The following is a 24,595-nucleotide window of genomic DNA, read 5'->3' on the forward strand; positions in this document are numbered from 1 at the left end:
TATATAAATATTTTTACTCTTAAAATAAAATAATTACATAAAATGAACTTAAAATAAGACAATGCTATTATGTTTTCTTATCTTAAACCTAAATTATCTTGTTCCATTGGCAAAATGTCTCTTTTATCTCCTCAATTTAAGAAAAAATAACTTATTTAAAGAAAAAAATTACTTATCTAGATTTTGGGAAAAAATCAAACTCTAGATAAGCGAGTTTTTCACTTTTATTGTTGATCAAAATGACGAGACCAGGGAAACAACAGATCTCACATTGTATATCAAAACTAAATATAAATAAAAAATATATATCAATAGATTAAATTATATTAATGCAATAAAGGCAGTAGTAGGTTTTATATTAAGTATGATAATAATAAATGTAATTTTTATTATCAGAGTTGAAACCAAATTATCTTTTGTGTGAATTTATTGAAGAAAAATGAACTTTATTGTCCTTAACTTGATAGAGTATTATATTTAAACGTCCCATCGAGCAAAAATTGCTTTAAAAGACGACACAATTTATGTCGAAACGACGTCTATATTCAGTTGAAAAGTGAAAAGCTGTAATTTTCAGATCGTCTTTTATTGGACAAGTGGCAGAAATCAGCCCGACTTTAAACAATGATTCCTGAACTAAATCCAGACTCTGCAGACAGCGCTCAACAGCACACCTAGTGGTGGAAACTGACATATTGCTCCTTTCATTTTGAGAACGTTAAATAAATCCTGACAAAGTCTGAAATCTACTTAAGAAAAACAATTCAACAAACTTTAAACTCCCTGAATATACAAACAATTATTTTACTCTATATTCTGTATTTAAAGTGAAGTAATTATATTTTATTTTAGTTTTTGTTTTTAATAAGATTTAATTATTTGATGTGTTTTTAACTAATATGAAAATTTTGCTTAATCGTGAATTTCATAATTTAAATACATTAATACGTCATACATTATTTAAAAATAATAATCCGATGAATATTTAAATTAGACCTCAGGAATTATTGATGACCGTGACCCTCCACCTTGCTTCCTGTGACCTCCCAGAGGTCCCGCCCCCTACTTTGGGACCCCCTGACCATTAATTTAAATGGAGCACAGGCAGAAGTTCAACTGAGGAAACGATTAATCACGCCTCCGTCACGGGCCAATCAGCTCTGAACCACACCTCCACGAAGCCCAATCAGCATCCAGAGCTCATCTCCAAATCCACGTCTCAGTCTGCTTCCCAAAGCGCAGGCAGCGGTCGCCTCCATCGCCTCCATCCCCTCCTCCACCATCGTATCTAAAGCTTCATCAGAGCGTCATTCCTCCTGGACTCTTACTGCTTTCGCTGTCTCATCTAAACTGGTCCATGTTGAGCCTGGTTCTGCCAGAGGTTTCTTCCCAAATGGGAGTTTTTCCTCTCCACTGTCGCTTCATGCTTGCTCATCATGGACAGGTTCATGCAAACTGAGGTATCCAAGCTAGACTTTCATCTTCCAGGTCCCCAGGTTCTTTGCTCCTGTTCATGCATATCAAAGCAAAATTCAAAGCTAATGTTTCCTGCCGAGGTCTGAGCGCCAAAGACTAAAGTCATTGTTTTATTAAAGTTCTTCTATTTGTCTTTTTCTGATTGAAATGGTAAAACATTAACAGATCCGCTGGTCAGAACCAGAGGATCCAGTGAGGAGGATGAAGCTGAAGGTTTAAAAACTAACCGAACTGAAGGGATTCTGGGCGCCGTCGCAGCAATCAGCTGATTCACTGGGAATCCGTCTGGACCCTCGCTAACAGGATGAGCCGCAGCCAGGAAGGATGCAGGGTTGCGGCCGGTGCCGGACGGCCAGGTGCTGGTCTGTTCTGCAGCCAGCTGAGACCCCGGGCCTCCACATGGGGCTGGGACCCCGGGTGTCCACATGGGACAGAGACGGCAGGTGTCCACATGGGACAGAGACCTAAAACTGTCCCAGGCGCTGCTGGCGCCGCCTCAGCTGAAACGCTTTAAGCGAGTTCCAGGCGCTTCCTGTCAGCCGCAGGTTTTATCTGATGGAAAATAACTGAAGGGCTCTAATTTCATCTTCATCCCTTCTTTTAGTTTTTAGCACGAGGGAAAAGAAGAAGAAGAAAAACTGAGCAAGGACGTTTCAGATCTCCGTGTTTTCCTCTCATCTTCCAGCCTGAGGATTATTACTAAATCAATCTGATTCTGGATCTTCTCTCCTCCCTGCAGCCAAAGGAGTCCCAACAAACCGTCTGATTACTTAGATGAAGGTCAGGCTGTGGGCGTCCTGTAAAAAGCTTTTTTATTGCCAAACATCTTCTGCTTTTTTTACGTTCCTGTGCATCAGGCAACGTCACGTTTCATCTGCAGGATCTACAAAAAGCATCCAGAAGGTTCCATGTTCTGCCCACTGCTATCCAGCTTCCTCCCAGAACTAAACACTGATCTCTATTTATTCACTGGATGGCTGCCACCGTCCGCCATGCTGGTACTCCCCACTCCCATGGAGACGTGCTGTACTGATGCCTCCCTGCGCAGCATTTGCACTGCAAAAACCATCTAGAAATAAGTCAAAATGTCTTAGTTTGAGTAGATAAATAAGATTAATTTGCAATGGGAGGAGGATATTAACTCTTAAAATAAGATAATTAGATAATATGCACTTGAAATAAGGCAATGCATTCTTTTTTTATTAATTTAAATGTAAATTGTCTTATTCCAGTGACAAAGTGTCTCACTTACCCCCTCGATTCAAGAAAAAATGCACTTATTAAAGAAAAAATGTTGTAACTGAGAGCAGAAAGCTCTGTGGAGTCGGCTAAAGCATATGGAGGACCAGTTCTACCACATTTAAATGAATAAATGCTCAATAAATAAATTAGCATACAATTATTTTCCCCGTAAAAATACAATAAACAAATAAATGTAGGTATAATTTATGCAGTAAAATGCTAACCAACCAATGGGCAGAAGGTGACCCTCTAAGACCCGCCCCCTCCTCATTTGCATAATGAGGCAGAAATGGAAAAAACGACGGAAGAAATAAATAGTATTAAAGAAATAAAGAGGGTAAAAAAATACAAAGGAAGAATAAAACAGACAAAAATATTAGAACATGCACGTAAGTAAATAAGGTAATTATTACAAAGATGACTAAATAAAGAAGCTAATTAAGAAATATACACATTTACGTCTCACTGTATAATTTAATTTCTACCTACTTTTATTTTATTGTATTTTTTGGGGGCAATTAATTGTATGCTTATTTATTTATTGAGCTTTTATTTATTTCTGTATTTATTTTTAAATATGGCAGAGTTGGTCCTCCATAAAAGTATATGGAATCATGAATGCTCGATCTGCAAATAGGAAAATATTACAGCATCAACAGACAAACTTGTAATTCAGTCCTGATGTAAAATCTTATTAAATGTAATAATAATAATCAATCCATTATATTTGATGAACATCATCAATTTAGCACATTTGGCTCATCTGTATTATTCTGCTCCATTAACACATTTTATTCATAACTATTTGTATAATATGTTATATTACATGATTTAGAGACTTCATAATGACTATATATTGTGATGGGCATATTTTTTATTTACTTATTAAGTTAAAATAATCTACTGATGCTATGAAACAGCCAGTCTGCATCAAATTGATGAATTTATCTTTATTTTAAAAGTCTTAAATCCCCCTGAAAATTTTCTGTGGATCTGAAAACATGTTGTTAGTGGTGGTGGGGGGGGGGGGGAGTTTAAAGGAACCAAACCAACCATAGATCCTTCTACCTCCTATTTTTTTCCTTATTTTTTTCTTCTTCTTTTTTTCTTTTTTTCTATTTTTTTCTTCTTTTCCTTCTTTCTTTTTTAATTTAAATTTTTTTTTCTCTCTCTTTTTTACTCTGCAGAGAGAGGAGTGAATCATCAGCTGATTGGAAATTTGCTTCTAGGATTAAAAATGGCCAACTTAGTTTGCTCACAGTACTTTAGAAAAAGTTAAAATCCTTTAATTTAGCCTCATTATATAACTTTACAGTATTTTGTTGTGCCCAACATAAAGCAGAGCAGATAAATGAATTCCTAACCTGTCTCTTCGGGTAGCTGGCCATGTCCTTGTAGGTTTGTAGTTGTGCCATTCTCTGTTTCAGATTACAAGAACCAATTCTATGCGAAGGTTTCGTAATCTAAACAAGCTCTAAAAGTCCAGATTACTTTATCTATTACCTGGTATTTTCTGAATAGAGCTCCATCCGTACTCTGTCCAGTGAGGGAAGAAAGAGACAAAAACAGAAATGATAACCGGGAGAAAAGGTGCATCGTTTACCCGACGGAGACTATATTTTAGGGGGCGGGGCTTCAGAACATGCAGAGGTTTCAGGCTTGCATGTTTTTCTTTATCTAATTTTTGTCTTCCCTGCACATTAATTCATTGCAGGACGTTTGCACCGTCAGCCACAGTCTCAAAGTAATCAAATGCTCATTTGGAGAGACATTCATGTCTGTGTTATGATGACGCCACGGTTTAAGGGAGCCATTAGCGTCCCATAATTATCCAACCAATCTCATCCTCTCCCTGCACGGCTTCACCTGCAGCTCAGAAACCTGCTTCCTCTCACATCCTGAGATAAAAACCGACTCTCTGCCTCTAAAGGATGTTGTTTCTTATTGCTGGTTACAGAGCAGATATATAAATATATTATTATCTCACCAAAACAACCAAACTGAGCCTTTTTCAATACATCGATATCATAAATCTGGCAGAAGAAACCTAAAAATACCAGAGAGGAAAGCTGAGAAACATCAGAGCTAAAATGTTCCTGTTAGCAGCAGTGAGGTCGTTCCTGACCACCCGGCGCTCAGTAACCTGCCGGCGCCACGCCGCAGGCCGCCAGCAGAGGTTCACAGCAGCTCAGAAAGCAGGAGCAGGCGGAGCGTCGGCCATGTTAACAGGAGGCTCCACGTGTTGCTGATAAATCATCAGAGGTCAGCAGAATGAACGAACGGCAGTGATCGTTCACCTTCCTCCTTCACGTTAGGTCACTTTAGGGCGGCGAACACGCGTGAAGCATGTCGCCGTTTCCTGTGTAACGGCTTTTAAAAACGACATTTCATGAGGCGCTGCAGCTGGTCTTCATTAAACCTGAAGGTTTGACCCACTTTGTTTGTTCTAAGCTGAACTGATGCTGACAAGTTTGACGCTGAGAAGGTCTGAGGAGGTTAAACCTGATTATACAGCATGAGCCTCAAACGCAGACCGTCTTCTTCCTCCACAGTTAGAAGACTGACTTCACTCCATCACATTTAAAAAGAGAATACTTCATTTACAAAGGTTTACAAACAACTGAGGCAGGAATCCAACAATCCAACATGGAAAAAGTAGAACAGACCAGAACCATGGAGACATCAGGGGGAACCCATCATGATGAGGAACCAGCACTGAGGAGCTGCACAAGGAGAGAATTAATGGGAGGCTGAACAAAGAGAGGACTAACGAGCTGATTGGGAGCAGGTGAGAACAGATGAGACTAGAAAGGAGCTCAGGAAAATTAGACCAACACAAGAGGGCAACAAATAAAAACCTAAGAACTGAAATATAATCAGAAAACACAACAAAATGAGACATAAAACTAGAAAACATGGAACAAAGTAAAACTGAATACTCAAATAAAAACAAAACACAACCAAGACTGTGACAAGCAGATCATTGTGGGAGACGAACATAGAATGATCAAGAAATCAGAAAGAAAATAATTTTTTTTTTTTATCTCAATTCCCTAAACAAACCACAAAAAGATCAGTTTCCGATTCAGACCTCTTTGGGAGGTTTATAGATAAAAGACAAAAGCACAGGATCAGAACAGAACCTTTTAAGGCTAGGCTTAAAACTTTCCTTATTGATAAAGCTTCTAGTTAGAGTGGCTCAGGTTATCCTGATCTATCTCTATAGTTCTGCTGCTATAGGCTTAGACTGCTGGAGGACATAGGGACCCCTTTTTCATCATTCTGCTTCATTCTATCTCTATTCTCCCACTCTGCAGAATCTGTTAGTTCAATCTCTAACGTTCTGCTCTCTCTGCTTTTTCTCATAGTAGCTTCGTCTGGTCTGTTCCTGTTTGGCTGTGACTCCATCCTGGAGAGAAATATCAGCTGTGCTGCTGCCATCAACACCTTTGTTTCTAGATGTTGGAGCTTGGCCTGTTTTCCAGTGTAGTCCTGTTTCTTTTCTATATCTATGGGCTCTATTAAAGCTCTATGTGTTTTACTGGGACTAACTGGATGTTCTCTCTTTCATCTTTGACATGCAAACTGGCTCAGAGTTCGTCTGATTAACCGTTTGTTTCCCAGACAGAGCCACTTGTGGAGATAGCTTACCTTTAGCTTTCCAAACATAGGAAGTATTTATAGATCAGAGCTTCTATCTTCTTTTTCTATGTCTGCTTCTGTCTCCTTGAACCCCAGTGGGCCTCAGCAGATGGCCGCTCACACTGAGCCTGGTTCTGCTGGAGGTTTCTTCCTGTTCAAAGGGAGTTTTTCCTCTCCACTGTCGCTACAAGCATGCTTAGTGTGAGGGATTGCTGAAGAGTCAATGAGTCGATGCAATCAGCTGGTTTTTGTTACATAGAAATGTTTAACCTTTACTGGATGATCTGATTGAACTGGATCTATAAAGTGACCTGAGGTGAATTATCAGTATAGAAATACACTGATCTGACTAGAATTCATCAACCAGAACCCTCACAGACAGAATGAAGCAAACTCAGCCGTGCGTTTAGAAGATTTATTCAAACTACAATTGAAAACAAAGAAGATAGTTAATAAATCTATGTATCATAACTCTATGACAGACAAATAAGGACCAAAAATTGAAAAGAATCTGATTCAGACGCAGAGATAAATGACCTCACAGTTTCCAACCATGAGACGGATCTATAAGCCGACTCTGGTTCTGCAACCATCTGAGGAGCAAACATAAGATCCAGCTCCACAGAACCAACCATTTCCACATCCCCCATCAGAGCTCTTCCTGTAAATCCCACTAGCCCCGGCGCTGACCTCTGACCTCTGCTGCCGGGAACTCTGTAGAACCCAGCTGGTTCTGGTTCAAACATGACATGTTCTGTAGGAACGCTGGGATAAGATGTTTGGATCCTTCATCAAAGCAGGAGCTAAAAAAAGCCTCAGTGAGCTCAGAGACGCTGAGGGGGGGGGGTTTAGGAAGATTCTAGGGGCCCCTGACAGAGGGGGGACCCAAAAGAAGAATTCAATTGAAATTGAATTGAAAAGATTTTTCCAGCTTAACTTTTCAAATATAAAAAGAAAATCCAGCAGTGAAATTAATTATCTTGGTGTTCTCCCTCGTTTTTCAGCAGCAAACAGTGAAGCAAAGCATGAATATATAAATATATGATTAAATTTTTATACTATTAAAATATTATACTATACCTCATTAAAAATACATGTTTTATCATTGCAGGTACAAGAATAAAAATGAGCTCTCAGGCCCGCCTTTAATAAAATGATAGGAATATTTTTTCCCAATCCTATTTCTATTCATGTGTTCATAGGTAGAGCTGTGCTTTTTGTTTTAAATAAGCTGTTATTATTTCAATAGGATGTAAATGTTTAGTTTTAAATTCACTAGAAGACCTAAAGACCTGGAGGACCCTGGACTTCTTGAACTTCAATGAAAGACGTCATGGTTTTTAACTGCTAATCTAAGGTTTGATGCTCTGAGCTACGTTACCCAGCCCAGCACAGGAAGTCAGTTAGAACAAACTTTGGTGCTGGTCTTAAATCCCATAGCCGGATAAACGCAACGGTGAAGATTTCTGACTTTAATCTTAAATTCAGACTTTTTCCCAGAATTTTGACTTTAATCTGAAATTCTGACTTTAATCTGAAATTCTGACTTTAATCTGAAATTCTGACTTTAATCTGAAATTCTGACTTTAATCTGAAATTCTGACTTTAATCTCAGAATTCTGACTTTAATCTCAGAATTCTGACCCTGAACGCGTCTGATCGGATGGTACCGACATTAAAGAACGATCCGGTTTGAACCGGACTTAGAGACAGTGACAAAGTCAACGGACTTAGAGTCAACCAACAAGACAGGAAGCTGAGGGTCCGAATGGAACCGACCCTTCAGAATAAAACAGGAAGCTGAGGGTCCGAATGGAACCGACCCTACAGAATAAAACAGGAAGCTGAGGGTCCGAATGGAACCGACCCGACAGAATAAAACAGGAAGCTGAGGGTCCGAATGGAACCGACCCTTCAGAATAAAACAGGAAGCTGAGGGTCCGAATGGAACCGACCCTACAGAATAAAACAGGAAGCTGAGGGTCCGAATGGAACCGACCCGACAGAATAAAACAGGAAGCTGAGGGTCCGAATGGAACCGACCCTTCAGAATAAAACAGGAAGCTGAGGGTCCGAATGGAACCGACCCTTCAGAATAAAACAGGAAGCTGAGGGTCCGAATGGAACCGACCCGACAGAATAAAACAGGAAGCTGAGGGTCCGAATGGAACCGACCCTTCAGAATAAAACAGGAAGCTGAGGGTCCGAATGGAACCGACCCTTCAGAATAAAACAGGAAGCTGAGGGTCCGAATGGAACCGACCCTACAGAATAAAACAGGAAGCTGAGGGTCCGAATGGAACCGACCCGACAGAATAAAACAGGAAGCTGAGGGTCCGAATGGAACCGACCCTTCAGAATAAAACAGGAAGCTGAGGGTCCGAATGGAACCGACCCTTCAGAATAAAACAGGAAGCTGAGGGTCCGAATGGAACCGACCCGACAGAATAAAACAGGAAGCTGAGGGTCCGAATGGAACCGACCCTACAGAATAAAACAGGAAGCTGAGGGTCCGAATGGAACCGACCCTACAGAATAAAACAGGAAGCTGAGGGTCCGAATGGAACCGACCCTACAGAATAAAACAGGAAGCTGAGGGTCCGAATAGAACCGACCCTTCAGAATAAAACAGGAAGCTGAGGGTCCGAATAGAACCGACCCTACAGAATAAAACAGGAAGCTGAGGGTCCGAATGGAACCGACCCTACAGAATAAAACAGGAAGCTGAGGGTCCGAATGGAACCGACCCTTCAGAATAAAACAGGAAGCTGAGGGTTCGAATGGAACCGACCCTACAGAATAAAACAGGAAGCTGAGGGTCCGAATGGAACCGACCCGACAGAATAAAACAGGAAGCTGAGGGTCCGAATGGAACCGACCCTTCAGAATAAAACAGGAAGCTGAGGGTCCGAATGGAACCGACCCGACAGAATAAAACAGGAAGCTGAGGGTCCGAATGGAACCGACCCTTCAGAATAAAACAGGAAGCTGAGGGTCCGAATGGAACCGACCCTTCAGAATAAAACAGGAAGCTGAGGGTCCGAATAGAACCGACCCTACAGAATAAAACAGGAAGCTGAGGGTCCGAATGGAACCGACCCGACAGAATAAAACAGGAAGCTGAGGGTCCGAATGGAACCGACCCTTCAGAATAAAACAGGAAGCTGAGGGTCCGAATGGAACCGACCCGACAGAATAAAACAGGAAGCTGAGGGTCCGAATGGAACCGACCCTTCAGAATAAAACAGGAAGCTGAGGGTCCGAATGGAACCGACCCTACAGAATAAAACAGGAAGCTGAGGGTCCGAATGGAACCGACCCTACAGAATAAAACAGGAAGCTGAGGGTCCGAATGGAACCGACCCTACAGAATAAAACAGGAAGCTGAGGGTCCGAATGGAACCGACCCTTCAGAATAAAACAGGAAGCTGAGGGTCCGAATGGAACCGACCCTACAGAATAAAACAGGAAGCTGAGGGTCCGAATGGAACCGACCCTTCAGAATAAAACAGGAAGCTGAGGGTCCGAATGGAACCGACCCTTCAGAATAAAACAGGAAGCTGAGGGTCCGAATGGAACCGACCCTTCAGAATAAAACAGGAAGCTGAGGGTCCGAATAGAACCGACCCTACAGAATAAAACAGGAAGCTGAGGGTCCGAATGGAACCGACCCTTCAGAATAAAACAGGAAGCTGAGGGTCCGAATGGAACCGACCCTTCAGAATAAAACAGGAAGCTGAGGGTCCGAATGGAACCGACCCTACAGAATAAAACAGGAAGCTGAGGGTCCGAATGGAACCGACCCTTCAGAATAAAACAGGAAGCTGAGGGTCCGAATGGAACCGACCCTACAGAATAAAACAGGAAGCTGAGGGTCCGAATGGAACCGACCCTACAGAATAAAACAGGAAGCTGAGGGTCCGAATGGAACCGACCCTTCAGAATAAAACAGGAAGCTGAGGGTCCGAATGGAACCGACCCTACAGAATAAAACAGGAAGCTGAGGGTCCGAATGGAACCGACCCTACAGAATAAAACAGGAAGCTGAGGGTCCGAATGGAACCGACCCTACAGAATAAAACAGGAAGCTGAGGGTCCGAATGGAACCGACCCTACAGAATAAAACAGGAAGCTGAGGGTCCGAATGGAACCGACCCTACAGAATAAAACAGGAAGCTGAGGGTCCGAATGGAACCGACCCTACAGAATAAAACAGGAAGCTGAGGGTCCGAATGGAACCGACCCTTCAGAATAAAACAGGAAGCTGAGGGTCCGAATGGAACCGACCCTTCAGAATAAAACAGGAAGCTGAGGGTCCGAATGGAACCGACCCTACAGAATAAAACAGGAAGCTGAGGGTCCGAATGGAACCGACCCTACAGAATAAAACAGGAAGCTGAGGGTCCGAATGGAACCGACCCTACAGAATAAAACAGGAAGCTGAGGGTCCGAATGGAACCGACCCTACAGAATAAAACAGGAAGCTGAGGGTCCGAATGGAACCGACCCTACAGAATAAAACAGGAAGCTGAGGGTCCGAATGGAACCGACCCTACAGAATAAAACAGGAAGCTGAGGGTCCGAATGGAACCGACCCTACAGAATAAAACAGGAAGCTGAGGGTCCGAATGGAACCGACCCTACAGAATAAAACAGGAAGCTGAGGGTCCGAATGGAACCGACCCTACAGAATAAAACAGGAAGCTGAGGGTCCGAATGGAACCGACCCTACAGAATAAAACAGGAAGCTGAGGGTCCGAATGGAACCGACCCTACAGAATAAAACAGGAAGCTGAGGGTCCGAATGGAACCGACCCTTCAGAATAAAACAGGAAGCTGAGGGTCCGAATGGAACCGACCCTTCAGAATAAAACAGGAAGCTGAGGGTCCGAATGGAACCGACCCTTCAGAATAAAACAGGAAGCTGAGGGTCCGAATAGAACCGACCCTACAGAATAAAACAGGAAGCTGAGGGTCCGAATGGAACCGACCCTACAGAATAAAACAGGAAGCTGAGGGTCCGAATGGAACCGACCCTTCAGAATAAAACAGGAAGCTGAGGGTCCGAATGGAACCGACCTACAGAATATAAAACAGGGAAGCTGAGGGTCCGAATGGAACCGACCCTTCAAGAATAAAACAGGAAGCTGAGGGTCCGAATGGAACCGACCCTACAGAATAAAACAGGAAGCTGAGGGTCCGAATGGAACCGACCCTTCAGAATAAAACAGGAAGCTGAGGGTCCGAATGGAACCGACCCTTCAGAATAAAACAGGAAGTTAAGGAACTTCTGAGGTCCATAGAACCGTACCCTATCAGAATTAACAGCGTAAGCTGAGGGTCCGAATAGAACCGACCCTTCAGAAGTTCCAAAATCAGGAACTGCTGGGCTCAATACAAACACGACCGCCACCAGAAATAATGAACAGGAAGTGGAGGGTCCAAAATGGAACCGACCTACAGAATTAAAAACAGCGCCATTAAGACTGATTTGTCGATGAACCACATATTCAATTTAAAAACAGAAGTAGGCTAAAGTTCGATTGAAATACCTTTAAATGAAAAAAAAGTCAGTTTGAAATTTTAGATTGGCTTTTTCTCAGAATTCTGGATCTTACGCACCCAGACGTAGACAGTGAAGCTTTTTTAGGCGTCCCGCTGGAATGCCCTTCAAATTAAAGGAAGCTGAGGGTTCGAAATGGACCGACCCGACAGAATAAAACAGGAAGCTGAGGGCCGAATGGAACCCACCCTCAGAAAAAAAGGGAAACTGAGGGTCCGAATGGAACCGACCCTTCAGAATAAAACAGGAAGCTGAGGGTCCGAATGGAACCGACCCTTCAGAATAAAACAGGAAGCTGAGGGTCCGAATGGAACCGACCCTACAGAATAAAACAGGAAGCTGAGGGTCCGAATGGAACCGACCCTACAGAATAAAACAGGAAGCTGAGGGTCCGAATGGAACCGACCCTACAGAATAAAACAGGAAGCTGAGGGTCCGAATGGAACCGACCCTTCAGAATAAAACAGGAAGCTGAGGGTCCGAATGGAACCGACCCTTCAGAATAAAACAGGAAGCTGAGGGTCCGAATGGAACCGACCCTACAGAATAAAACTGGAAGCTGAGGGTCCGAATGGAACCGACCCTTCAGAATAAAACAGGAAGCTGAGGGTCCGAATAGAACCGACCCTACAGAATAAAACAGGAAGCTGAGGGTCCGAATGGAACCGACCCTTCAGAATAAAACAGGAAGCTGAGGGTCCGAATAGAACCGACCCCACAGAATAAAACAGGAAGCTGAGGGTCCGAATGGAACCGACCCTACAGAATAAAACAGGAAGCTGAGGGTCCGAATGGAACCGACCCTACAGAATAAAACAGGAAGCTGAGGGTCCGAATGGAACCGACCCTACAGAATAAAACAGGAAGCTGAGGGTCCGAATGGAACCGACCCTTCAGAATAAAACAGGAAGCTGAGGGTCCGAATGGAACCGACCCTTCAGAATAAAACAGGAAGCTGAGGGTCCGAATGGAACCGACCCTTCAGAATAAAACAGGAAGCTGAGGGTCCGAATGGAACCGACCCTACAGAATAAAACAGGAAGTTGGAGCTTAAAGTCAGAGTTTAAGGTGAGGAGATGAGACAGAAAAGCCACCCTGGGTTTTCTAAGTTAGTCAGTATTTACTCCTGGCCTCTCCGGTGTTCCTCTCTAAGCCGCCTTCTGTTGCTGCAAACAGTCACTTAAGTGAAATGTTGACAGTCGGAGCTCTATTAGAGCTGACACATGCTGCTCTTTGGTATTTCACTGCACATGACTCATCTGTGCAGCAGCCTTCTGACCCGCTATTAGAGAATATCTTTAATAACAGCATTTAACTAAAAGCATTTCTCTCTGCCTGCTCCACTTTCTCTGATTATCACATTAAAACCTGTCGTTTGCATAAGTTTGTGCGTCTGGCGGCGAAGAAACGTCTAAAAATTCTCTGACTGGAACATAATGAACTTCTGTTCGGTTTCTAAGAACCAAGTCTAACCTTTCAGATTTGTTTGGTATAATTAGCTGAAGTCGTTCCATAAAAGACACAAACTTCTGAAGTTGGTCCAAAACTTTCGGTAACCTGCTGCTGCGGCCTCTAAATAACCCAAACACGCCCCGCCCACCGCCAGGGGGGGACAAACGGGTCAACTGTCCCAGGGCAGGACAGAGGGGGGCCCAAAATGGACACTCTGACCATTAAAAACACAGGCGGCCATTTTTAAGAAATTATTTGTGATAAAAAAATATTTAATTTAAATACAGAAGATTAAGGCTACAAGTTAACTGATTTTAAAATTTTATTTCACTTTAATATGTAAAAAAAAAAGTCAGAATTCTGACTTTAATTTTAGAATTTTGGCTTTTTTCTCAGAATTCTGGATCTTAATGGGCACCATGACGTAGGACATGTGCAAGACTTTTTCCGTCCCAGAGCGTCCCTGCTGATGCTATTTTAATTAATGGAAGAGCAGAAGGTGATTAAAACTAGAGAGCTAGTTTCTAAAATAGACGTGGCTACGGCTGGATGCTAACATGTTTGTTAGCTGTCAGAATTAAGTCAGAATTCTGAGATTAAAGTCAGAATTCAGATTTTTTTTTCTCAAATTAAACTGAAATACAATTTAAAAATAAATTAACTTTTAACTTTTTTTTTCAGTGGCCCTTATTCTCTTCCGTAATTTTAGAGTATCTATATAAATATATCTGCATCAGGTATATATAATAAGTTTTTCTTTAAATAAGGGGCCATTAGAACTCCCCCCACCCACGACATAAATGGTTTGACAGCCAGTGGGCCTCAGCAGATGGCCGCTCACACTGAGCCTGGTTCTGCTGGAGGTTTCTTCCTGTTCAAAGGGAGTTTTTCCTCTCCACTGTCGCTACAAGCATGCTTAGTGTGAGGGATTGCTGAAGAGTCAATGAGTCGATGCAATCAGCTGGTTTTCCTTAGATAGAAAACTTTGAATCAATCTGACTGGATGATCTGATGAACTGGAAAGTGACCTGAGATGACATGATGGGAATTGGAGCTATAGAAATAAACTGAATAGAATTCGGGATTCAGATACGATAAATAGATGTTCAGCTGCCAGGATCAGCAGGAACTACAGGCAGACTAAATCCCTTCAGAGGAACCTTCCCCCCTTGTGACCTTTTCCTGAGAAACCTTCTGAACGTTAGGAGGAAATCCCTTCCTCAGGCGCCGCGCTCCATCGCCTGGGAGCTCTACGCCGATCCCCGTTTCCAGGAACAGACTCGCATTCTCATCCTCTCTAACAGGAAGGTGCAGCAGGTAGAGGCTGAACCAATCAGGGTGATCTCAGGTTTCATCTGATTCTGTTTGTTTTCTTCTCTTTAATGCTGCAGATAAAGAGCAGGAAGCTGATCTGAGATCTGCTCAAACAGCTGCTAGTATCCCACCGTTCAGGTCTGCCTCTCTGAGCAAACACACTCTGAGATTCATTCACAGACGCTCCCATAGACACCTGCGCACATGCAAAGCCAGCTTTAATCACGGCCGCCCAGTCAGGGGCCACCTGCCGCCGCTCTGCAGCGGGGTGACGGGGTGTTGACACAGCGCCTGCAGACTTTCTGCTGCAGATCTCGACCGTGACGCGGCTTTCTGAAAAACCACGCGCCTCTCCCTTTTTTTCCAGGACTTTATTTAAATTCTGCGACCACAGCTGCACCTGAGGCCCGGAGGCCACGCCCCTAAGCTCACCTGGGAGAGGCGCCGCGTTCGACCACAGCACAGCTTCTGGCAGCGATGGTTGCATGGAAATGTATCCAGACATTCAGACTGAAACGTTTTAGAGACGATCCGCTGCTAAAGCTCCACTTTCAGACCATCTGGATGAAACATTAACATGATTGTTGGTGTTTCTGAATTTGATGAATTCCCAGTTTTAGCAGAGAGAACTAAAGATATTAATAATGCTTATTATCAGATGATACAATCCAGCTCATGTTACTTTATAAATATTTTTACAAATAATTATTTTTGTAGAAAATCTGGGTTTTTTTTGTTTTTTTACAGCAATGGTGGCTCTTTTTTTTTCTTCCTGGACAGTAGGCTGACAGGAAAGGGGGGGGACATGTGGCAAAGGACCAGAGGTCAGATTGGGACCCGGGTCGGCCGCATCGAGGACCACAGCCTGGTTTATACTCAGAAACCAGGTCATCTTCGTGCGTCTCGGTTAACGAGGATAAGCCCCGCCCCCTCCGCAGAATTGCAGATGACCGCAGACAGGAGGCCTCTGATTGGTCACATCTACATCCGCTCTACACTATGCCTATTTCCTGTTTGGTTCCTTAATGTTTGGGCAAACAAACATTCGTTATGTTTCCAATGCTGTAAAAAATGTTTATTAAATCAGTTTAAAGGATTCATGTAAAAATGTTTCAGCGCGGCGCGGCGCCAGGCAGGTGGCTGCTGTAAACAAAGCTGCAGGTGTGTCTCAAAGAAGAATGGAGCGAATCATTTGCTTCCATTAGCAATGAGGAAAGATTTCCTACATGTTTGCTTTGGAAGGAGAAAATGTCAATGATAAATTAGGGAAGACATTTCCAGGAAAGGCTGCTGAACCACAAGCTGGGAGGGAGAGAAAAGGTGCGACTGCAGGATTTCTGGATAAAAAGATAGATTTCAGGAGTAGATTGCATCTCCAAACTCCACCACTGTTGCTAGTTTAGTTGCAAGCATAGAAAATGGTTCATAGATCCAACAGGTAGGGCTCTGATGCAGAGATTAGAACTTTCTTTCATTTTCCCCCCCAAAATCCTCAAAAATAAAAATAACAGCAAAAATCTGATTTCTTTATTGTGTTTCTATAATTTCATCAATGCCACCAAACCTAAAACATTAATATTTTTAATGGAATTTAAACTTAAAGCTTATGGTTCAGCAGAGTCACATGATGTGACATTTGCTCCAAGATAAACATTTAATCACGAATGTTTATTATATATTTAAGCCCACATAGTCTGTTTTTATAGTGGGCTAATGGACCTAGAGCCCGTGTTGCCGTACGAGGCGATAGATGACTTTTACTTTTATGTGGCTCCAGCAGTGGCGGCCGGCCAATAGAGGGCGCTAGGGCGCCGCGCCACCCACCCAATTACCCTGATTAAGACATAAAATAAGGAAAAATCTTTATAATTCAATTTTAAATTTAAAATGTAAAATATTTCAAAATATGTGAATATGTATTTTTTAGATGTGCAAAATAAATATTTAATCTTTTCCGTTTTTGGTCGGATTGGTGACTTATTTCCTCCCTAAGGGGTAAAAATCTTTTCCCACTGACTCTCGTTAAAAGTTGTCCATGTGCAGCAGCTGCTCTGCAACACAGAAAGACAGGAGAGCTAAGCTACAGCCTGAGGTGACAGGAAGTGAATTTGCTCGCCACTTTCCGCCACAGCGCAGACATTTTGCGGGTGATTGACAGGTCGAGTCGCAGGAGAAGAGATGCATTGGAGAGAGAGAGAGAGAGAAACTGTGCAAGAAACATCTTTTTCCTGGTTTAGCTCCAAGGCCAGGCTAACTGCATGTAGCTAGGCTAACTGCATGTAGCTAGGCTAACTGCATGTAGCTCGGCCAACTGCATGCAGCAAGGCTAACTATATGCAGCAAGGCTAACTACATGCAGCAAGGCTAACTACATGCAGCAAGGCTAACTGCATGTAGCTCGGCCAACTGCATGCAGCGAGACTAACTGCATGTAGCTCGGCCAACTCCATGCAGCGAGGCTAACTATATGCAGTGAGGCTAACTGCATGCAGCAAGGCTAACTATATGCAGCGAGGCTAACTACATGCAGCGAGGCTAACTGCTTGCAGCCAGTCTAACTGCATGTAGCTAGGCTAACTGCATGTAGCTCGGCCAACTGCATGCAGCGAGGCTAACTGCATGTAGCTCGGCCAACTGCATGAAGCGAGGCTAACTATATGCAGTGAGGCTAACTGCATGCAGCAAGGCTAACTACATGCAGCGAGGCTAACTGCTTGCAGCCAGTCTAACTGCATGTAGCTAGGCTAACCGCATGTAGCTCGGCCAACTGCATGCAGCGAGGCTAACTGCATGTAGCTCGGCCAACTGCATGCAGCGAGGCTAACTATATGCAGTGAGGCTAACTGCATGCAGCCAGTCTAACTGCATGTAGCTAGGCTAACTGCATGTAGCTCGGCCAACTGCATGCAGCGAGGCTTACTGCATGTAGCTCGGCCAACTGCATGCAGTGAGGCTAACTATATGCAGTGAGGCTAACTGCATGCAGCCAGTCTAACTGCATGTAGCTAGGCTAACTGCATGTAGCTCGGCCAACTGCATGCAGCGAGGCTAACTATATGCAGTGAGGCTAACTGCTTGCAGCTCGGCCAACTGCATGCAGCGAGGCTAACTGCATGTAGCTCGGCCAACTGCATGCAGTGAGGCTAACTATATGCAGTGAGGCTAACTGCATGCAGCCAGTCTAACTGCATGTAGCTAGGCTAACTGCATGTAGCTCGGCCAACTGCATGCAGCGAGGCTAACAGCATGTAGCTCGGCCAACTGCATGCAGCGAGGCTAACTATGTGCAGCGAGGCTAACTGCATATAGCTCAGCTAACTGCATGCAGCGAGGATAACTGCATGCAACCAGGCTAACTGCATGTAGCTAGGCTAACTGCATGTAGCTAGGCTAACTGCATGTAGCTCGGCTAACTGCATGCAGCAAGGCTAACTACATGAAGCGAGGTTAACTGCATGTAGCTCGGCTAACTGCATGCAGCCAGGCTAACTGCATGCAGCGAGGCTAACTGCATGCAGCTCGGCTAACTTTATGTAGCTAGGCTAACTGCATGTAGCTCGGCTAACTGCATGTAGCTTGGCTAACTGCATGTAGCGAGGCTAACTGCATGCAGCGAGGCTAACTGCATGTAGCTAGGCTAACTGCATGTAGCTCGGCTAACTGCATGCAGCGAGGCTAACAGCATGTAGCTCGGCCAACTGCATGCAGCGAGGCTAACTGCATATAGCTCAGCTAACTGCATGCAGCGAGGATAACTGCATGCAACCAGGCTAACTGCATGTAGCTAGGCTAACTGCATGTAGCTAGGCTAACTGCATGTAGCTCGGCTAACTGCATGCAGCAAGGCTAACTACATGAAGCGAGGTTAACTGCATGTAGCTCGGCTAACTGCATGCAGCCAGGCTAACTGCATGCAGCGAGGCTAACTGCATGCAGCTCGGCTAACTTTATGTAGCTAGGCTAACTGCATGTAGCTCGGCTAACTGCATGTAGCTCGGCTAACTGCATGTAGCGAGGCTAACTGCATGCAGCGAGGCTAACTGCATGTAGCTAGGCTAACTGCATGTAGCTCGGCTAACTGCATGTAGCTCGGCTAACTGCATGTAGCGAGGCTAACTGCATGCAGCGAGGCTAACTGCATGTAGCTAGGCTAACTGCATGTAGCTCGGCTAACTGCATGCAGCGAGGCCAACTGCATGCAGCGAGGCTAAGGCTTTATTCTGCCTCCTTTTTCAAAGGTCAGGATCTGATCCAGCCTGGATAAAGACGGCTAGGACTGATTTAAAGAACTTTATAGAAAAGGCAAAGAAGAAGAACAATCTGGGATTCACATGGAAAATATTAGAATATAGTCTAATTTTTCTAGATGTTTGTTTTTGGAGGCACTAGTGGCTGATTTTTTCAACTGTAGACTGACAGGATAGGGGGTATGAGAGAAATGCGGCAAACGACCAAAGGTCAAATTCGAACCCGGGTTGGCCGCGTTGAGGTGTAAGGCACATGCTTCATGCGCGCTAACCGGTGCACCACCTGCACGCCCCTTTTTCTCCATGTTTGTTAATTTGCATATTTTCTCTTAAATAAAGACATTCTCAGAAAATAAATATTATTATATATTAAAAATATATAAAGCTGACTAATAGCTTCTCCATTATTAAACTGGTACATTAATTTTTTAGGTTTGTGACTCAATATCGGACCATGGAAAACACAGATTTACCTTCACAGCCTCAAAAGGACCAGATTTATGGATGAGAAGTAAACCTGGAGATGAAATTATGTTTTTAAAAAGTGTTTTTATAATGTTTTTTGTTGTTGGCATTCATATAAAAATACTGGTGTGATAACTTAAGATACGTTTGATTGGTTTGTGGTATACGTCTGTTTTGAATTTCTTACAGCGTTCCCTGTCTCATCTTAACCGGTCCGGCAGAAGACCCCCATGTTGAGCCTGGTTCTGCCAGAGGTTTCCTCTCCACTGTCGCTTCATGCTCTCTCAACCTTCTTATCCAAGCTGGACTTCCATCTTCCAGGTTCCTGAGTGAAGCTCTAGTATCAGCTCACGCAGTCCACTGGATCTCCCCCTAAAGCTCAGCAGACCGTCTCTCTAACCAGCAGTCTATAGACTGACCAACTCCATCTATCTCCACTCCACCACCAGTTTCAGGCCGGGGGGGGAACAGCTCTGTTCTTTACTCTGTCATGCATATCTATCAGCGTTCTGCGCTATGTTTCCTGCCGTGGTCTGAGCGCCAAAGACTAAAGTCATTGCATCAATAAATTTCTTCTAATTATCTTTTCTCTTCGTGTGAGTTTTTCAGATTGAAATGTTTTACTGTTCGGATTTTATTAGTTTCGGGTCACAGATGGAGCAAAGACACGCAGCAGCATTCGGACGCAGCTTGAAGTCAGACCATCAGAGAGAAATCACTAAAATAACCCAACAGATTTAAGTATGATTGATGATCTATGAGACGATATAAGATGAAAAACTACAGCACAATAAAATACAGTTTAAACAACATTATGATGCTTTAATGTGTACGGAATATAAATACTGCCTGCAGCTCCACACCGGAAAAAATCCTAATCTAGACTAGATAAGTCATTTTTTGTTAAATTAAGTGCATTTGTTCTTTAACTGAGGAGATAAAAGATACATTTTGCCACTGGAACAGGACTATTCAGGTTTAAAATAAGATAAAACAATTGCATTGTTTTATTTAAAGTGCATAATATCTAATAATCTTATTTTAAGACTAAAAATACTCATTCCATTGGCTAATTATCTCATTTACCTACTCAAATTAAGGGTAAATACACTTAATTTAAGACATTTTTACTTATTTCTAGATCGTTTTTCCAGTGTAGAAAGAACTGAATCTAAATAAGTCACTTTTTCTTCAAATAGGTGCGTTTTTTCTTGAACTGCGGGGAAAAGTGAGACTCTTTATCAATGGAACGAGACAATGTGCATTTAAAATAAGAAAAAAACACATGTTTTATTATTTTAAGTGCAATATTATCTAATTATTTTATTTAAGAATAAAAACAATTATTCCATTGGCAGATCATCTTATTTACCAGCTCAAATTAAGGGTAAATGTAGTTAAATTAAGAAACTTTAATTTATTTCTAGCTCGTTTTTGCAGTGCAGCTGACGGTACCAGAACTTTTTGACCGTGATAATCCCTTTAATAAGAATAAACATTAAAAAATTCTGAAAGAGAGACCTTAATTTGTTTCTATCACTAATCTTTAAGGTTTTACAGAAAAACCTTGAATAGATGAGAATAAAACAGTTTAATTCTTTCAGGAATCAGAACTCTTCCTGTTTCTGATACTAAACACAAAACTAAAGCTAAATATTTCATCCAAGACGGAGCTAAATATTAAACCGGAATGTTTCCAGATTAGCAGGATGAGCCGATTCTCCCAAATGAATCTAGTTGCTTCATCTCTACGTGGTTCCATTGCTTTCCTGATCTCCTTCTCCTGCAGGACAGAAGGAGGAGAACATCTGGAGCAAGAATCCTGGAGGAATCTCCCTCTGCATCGCGGCGATTTAAACTAAAACAGGTTAAAGCATCAAAGGTTTTTACTTTTTTTACTTTTTTTAATTTATATATCAGATAAACCTTTAAAACTGACTGAAATTTATCTAATCTGTCACATTTACATAAAAAAAAGAGATAAAATATCACAATTATACTAAATTAATTCATCTAAAATATTTCCTGATTGCATTTGATGTTATATTGATTCGGTTCAAGGAACAAAATGATCCAAATCTGCATCATAACAGGAGCTTAAATTATAGATTCTTCAAAATAAAAAAAAGGCATAACTGGATTTGATGAAATCCACCCAGAAAATTAAATGTTGATGCTTATTTCTCAGGTGAAAGTTTATAAAATAAAACATAAATATTCTTCTTTCTGCAGCATATCTGTTTGTTTTTAATGATAAATAAAATAAGGCTGCAAAAAAATGACTGAGGGAAACATCTAGAAGGTCAAAGGTCGGCTTCAACGCTTCATTTCTTCTCAAAATTATTCAATTCAATAAAAATTAGATCAGTTCTACCTGCACTGCAAAAAAATTACTCTCAATGAGTGCAGTTTTTGTTGAATTAAGGAGGGAAGTGAGACATTTTGCCAATGGAACAAGAAAATTAAAATTTAATAAGAAAAAATAATTATATTGTCTTATTACAAGTACATATTATCTAATTATCTTATTTAAGAGTAAAAATACTAATTCCATTGGTAGATCATGCTTAATTTAAGACATTTGTACTCATTTTTAGGTCGTTTTTGCAGTGTGAAACTTAATCTTACCTAAAGCGCCTCTTTCTTACATGAATATATCAAATATTTACCTAAAGAAGGTTTTAAAATGCAGCTGAAGACAAAACAAACTGAGTCATGCCAAGCTAACAGTTTGTGACATTAGGAATGAATTTCCCAGGACCTTCAGAAATGTCAGCTTATGGAAATCAGGAGCTAAAAGCAGAAGTTTGAGCAGAAAGCGGACAAACGCACTGCAAAAGCGAACTAGAAACGAGTAAAAAAAGTGTATTTACCCTTCATTTGAGCAGGTAAATAAGATGATTTAGCTACCAATGGAATGAGGATTTATACTATTAAAATAAGATAATTAGATAATATGCACTTGAAATTTTCTTATTTTAAATTAAATGGTCTTGTTCCGTTGGAGAAATGTCTGTTTTATCTCCTCAATTCAAGAAAAATGTGCTTATTTTAAGAAAAAAATTATCTAGATTAGGATTTTTTTCCAGTGCAGGCGCAGCTCCTCTCAAGGACGTAAACAGGCCGGAAAGTGATGAGCAGCAGCCCCCAAAGAATCCGCTTCTACACAAACACTGCGGCTTAATTAACGGAAAGATCTGGGGGGGGGGATTGGCACGGCTCGGCTCGGCTCGGTTGCATAGGAACAGAGTCTCAGGAGAGGTTCGGAGCTGCGCAGGAGACCGCGCGCCTGGATGGATCCGCGTCCTGGTTCTGGTCAGCTCAGTTCAACCAAAACATTTAGCTTTTCTGCGCGTAAAGGTTTGATCCATTAAGACGGAATAGCTTTCAATAATTAATTGTATTAAAAAACGAAAATAAAATAGAAAATAAATTACATTTTTTCCAATTTCAGTTGATTTTCTTGAAAATCCAGGATGACCCAAAAGGTCAGAGTTCAACACGCGCCATCTCAGCCTCTTTATTAGCAGCAGACAGTAAAATAAATAAATCTTTACTCACATGTGAAAGTCCTGCGGGGGAAAAAGCTGCGGGTTTAAATCTCTTCCAGTCAGAACATCCCCGCTGCGCTGCGCCGCGCCGCGCGCCGCTCACTCAGCCTGAGAGGAGGCGCACAGCGGCGGATCCATGAGCGGAGAAACTCCGCGCTGCGCCGCCCGGAGATCTGCGGGGTAACAATCCAAACTCAGAGGAGAAACAGACAAACAGGAGCAGGAACCAGGAGCGTCTCCTCGGGGCTGTTGCGCGTCACTCCACCCGGGGAAGGAAAGTGCGCACCAGGGCTGCTTCACTCCTGCCGCTCCGGCAGAAAAACTCCTTTAACTCCAGAAACAAGATGCTGGGATCCTCCTCCTCCTCATTCAGCTTCTGCAGGTGATGAAATAACAAAGATTAAACTCCTCAGCAGCTTCCAGCTCTCCTCAGCTTCTCCTCCAGGAAGCAGGAGCCGCTCTGACTGGACTTGGAGCGCAGGGTTGGGTGCGTGACGGGTGCGTCCGTGGGCTGCTGGGGCTGTCCGACCACACTCCCCTCATCCCTGCCGCCTGATCGCCCCCAGACCGGGGAGAGAGAGAGAGAGAGAGAGAGAGGGGGTTGGGAGGGAGGAGAGTATCGCGAGGCTGCCACATAAATCCCGTTTTTGTCGCGCTGAGGTGACCGGGGGCGCGCGCGTTTTGGCAGGACGCGCTTTGGAGAGTTTGGGCTCAGAGTTTCTGAACATTAAGCAGAAACAGATGTTTCCTCTCAGAGCTGTTCGGATAGATCTGGACTGAATAGAAGCTCCACGGTCTGGGGAGACTTTTCCACCTCCTGCTGAAACATTTCAGGGGATGAAAAACAAAAAGAAAGAAACAAACTTCCATAACTTAACTGCATTGATTCATTGCTAATAAGTTAAAGTCATTAAAAAGTCTCAACCTGCTCCAGAATTGATAAAGCGGCCTTTCTGTGACCTTTGGTCTCCATCAACCTTCATCCCAGTCTGCACTTTATGCTTCATCTCATAACCTGAACATCTGATGGATAAAATGTTAAGTCTCCCCCTAGCGTCTGAGGACTGGAACTGATGCTGTTGATGGGATCAAATTTATCTGAAAGCTTTTCTTTAATGAACCTAATCAATTATAACATCATCTAGAGGTTCATTTCTACCACAGAGTATTAGGGCAAAGTTATGAGAACAAAGTCATACATTTATAAGAATAAAGTCATAAAGTTATAGGAATAAATCATTAAGTTATGAGAATAAAGTCATAAAGTTATAGGAATAAATCATTAAGTTATGAGAATAAAGTCATAAATTTATAAGAATAAACTCATAAAGTTATAAGAATAAAGTCATAAGGTTATGAGATTAAAGTCATTAAGTTATGAAAATAAAGTCATAAATTTATAAGAATAAACTCATAAAGTTATGAAAATAAAGTCATAAAGTTATGAGAAACAAGTTGTATTTTATGACAACTCTTCCCAGAATCCCTTTCTTCCCTAAAATGAGGAATGTGGAGCATCATGGGAAGTTCTACTTTAGCATCGGTTTGAAGAATCAGGAAATCTTTTAGCAGCAGCATCAAACTGGGCAGGATGTCAGAGTGGACTCTGGTTGCTGATTGGTGGAGCTGGTCGGCCGTCGTCT

General features: G+C 42.5%; 1 protein-coding gene across 1 annotated transcript in view; it reads right to left on the reverse strand.

Moving 5' to 3' along the window:
• The window catches only part of scn5lab (sodium channel, voltage gated, type V-like, alpha b), a 257,645-nt gene extending 234,144 nt beyond the window's left edge, over positions 1–23,501 (reverse strand). Inside the window, exon 1 of the mRNA XM_038305734.1 lies at positions 22,963–23,501. The gene's annotated coding sequence lies outside the window, so the exon portion shown is untranslated. The remainder of the gene's footprint in view (positions 1–22,962) is intronic.
• Positions 23,502–24,595: the final 1,094 nt, after the last annotated feature.

Source organism: Cyprinodon tularosa, unplaced genomic scaffold, assembly GCF_016077235.1.
Source record: "Cyprinodon tularosa strain WSP-4 unplaced genomic scaffold, ASM1607723v1 ctg562, whole genome shotgun sequence".
Lineage (NCBI taxonomy): Eukaryota > Metazoa > Chordata > Actinopteri > Cyprinodontiformes > Cyprinodontidae > Cyprinodon > Cyprinodon tularosa.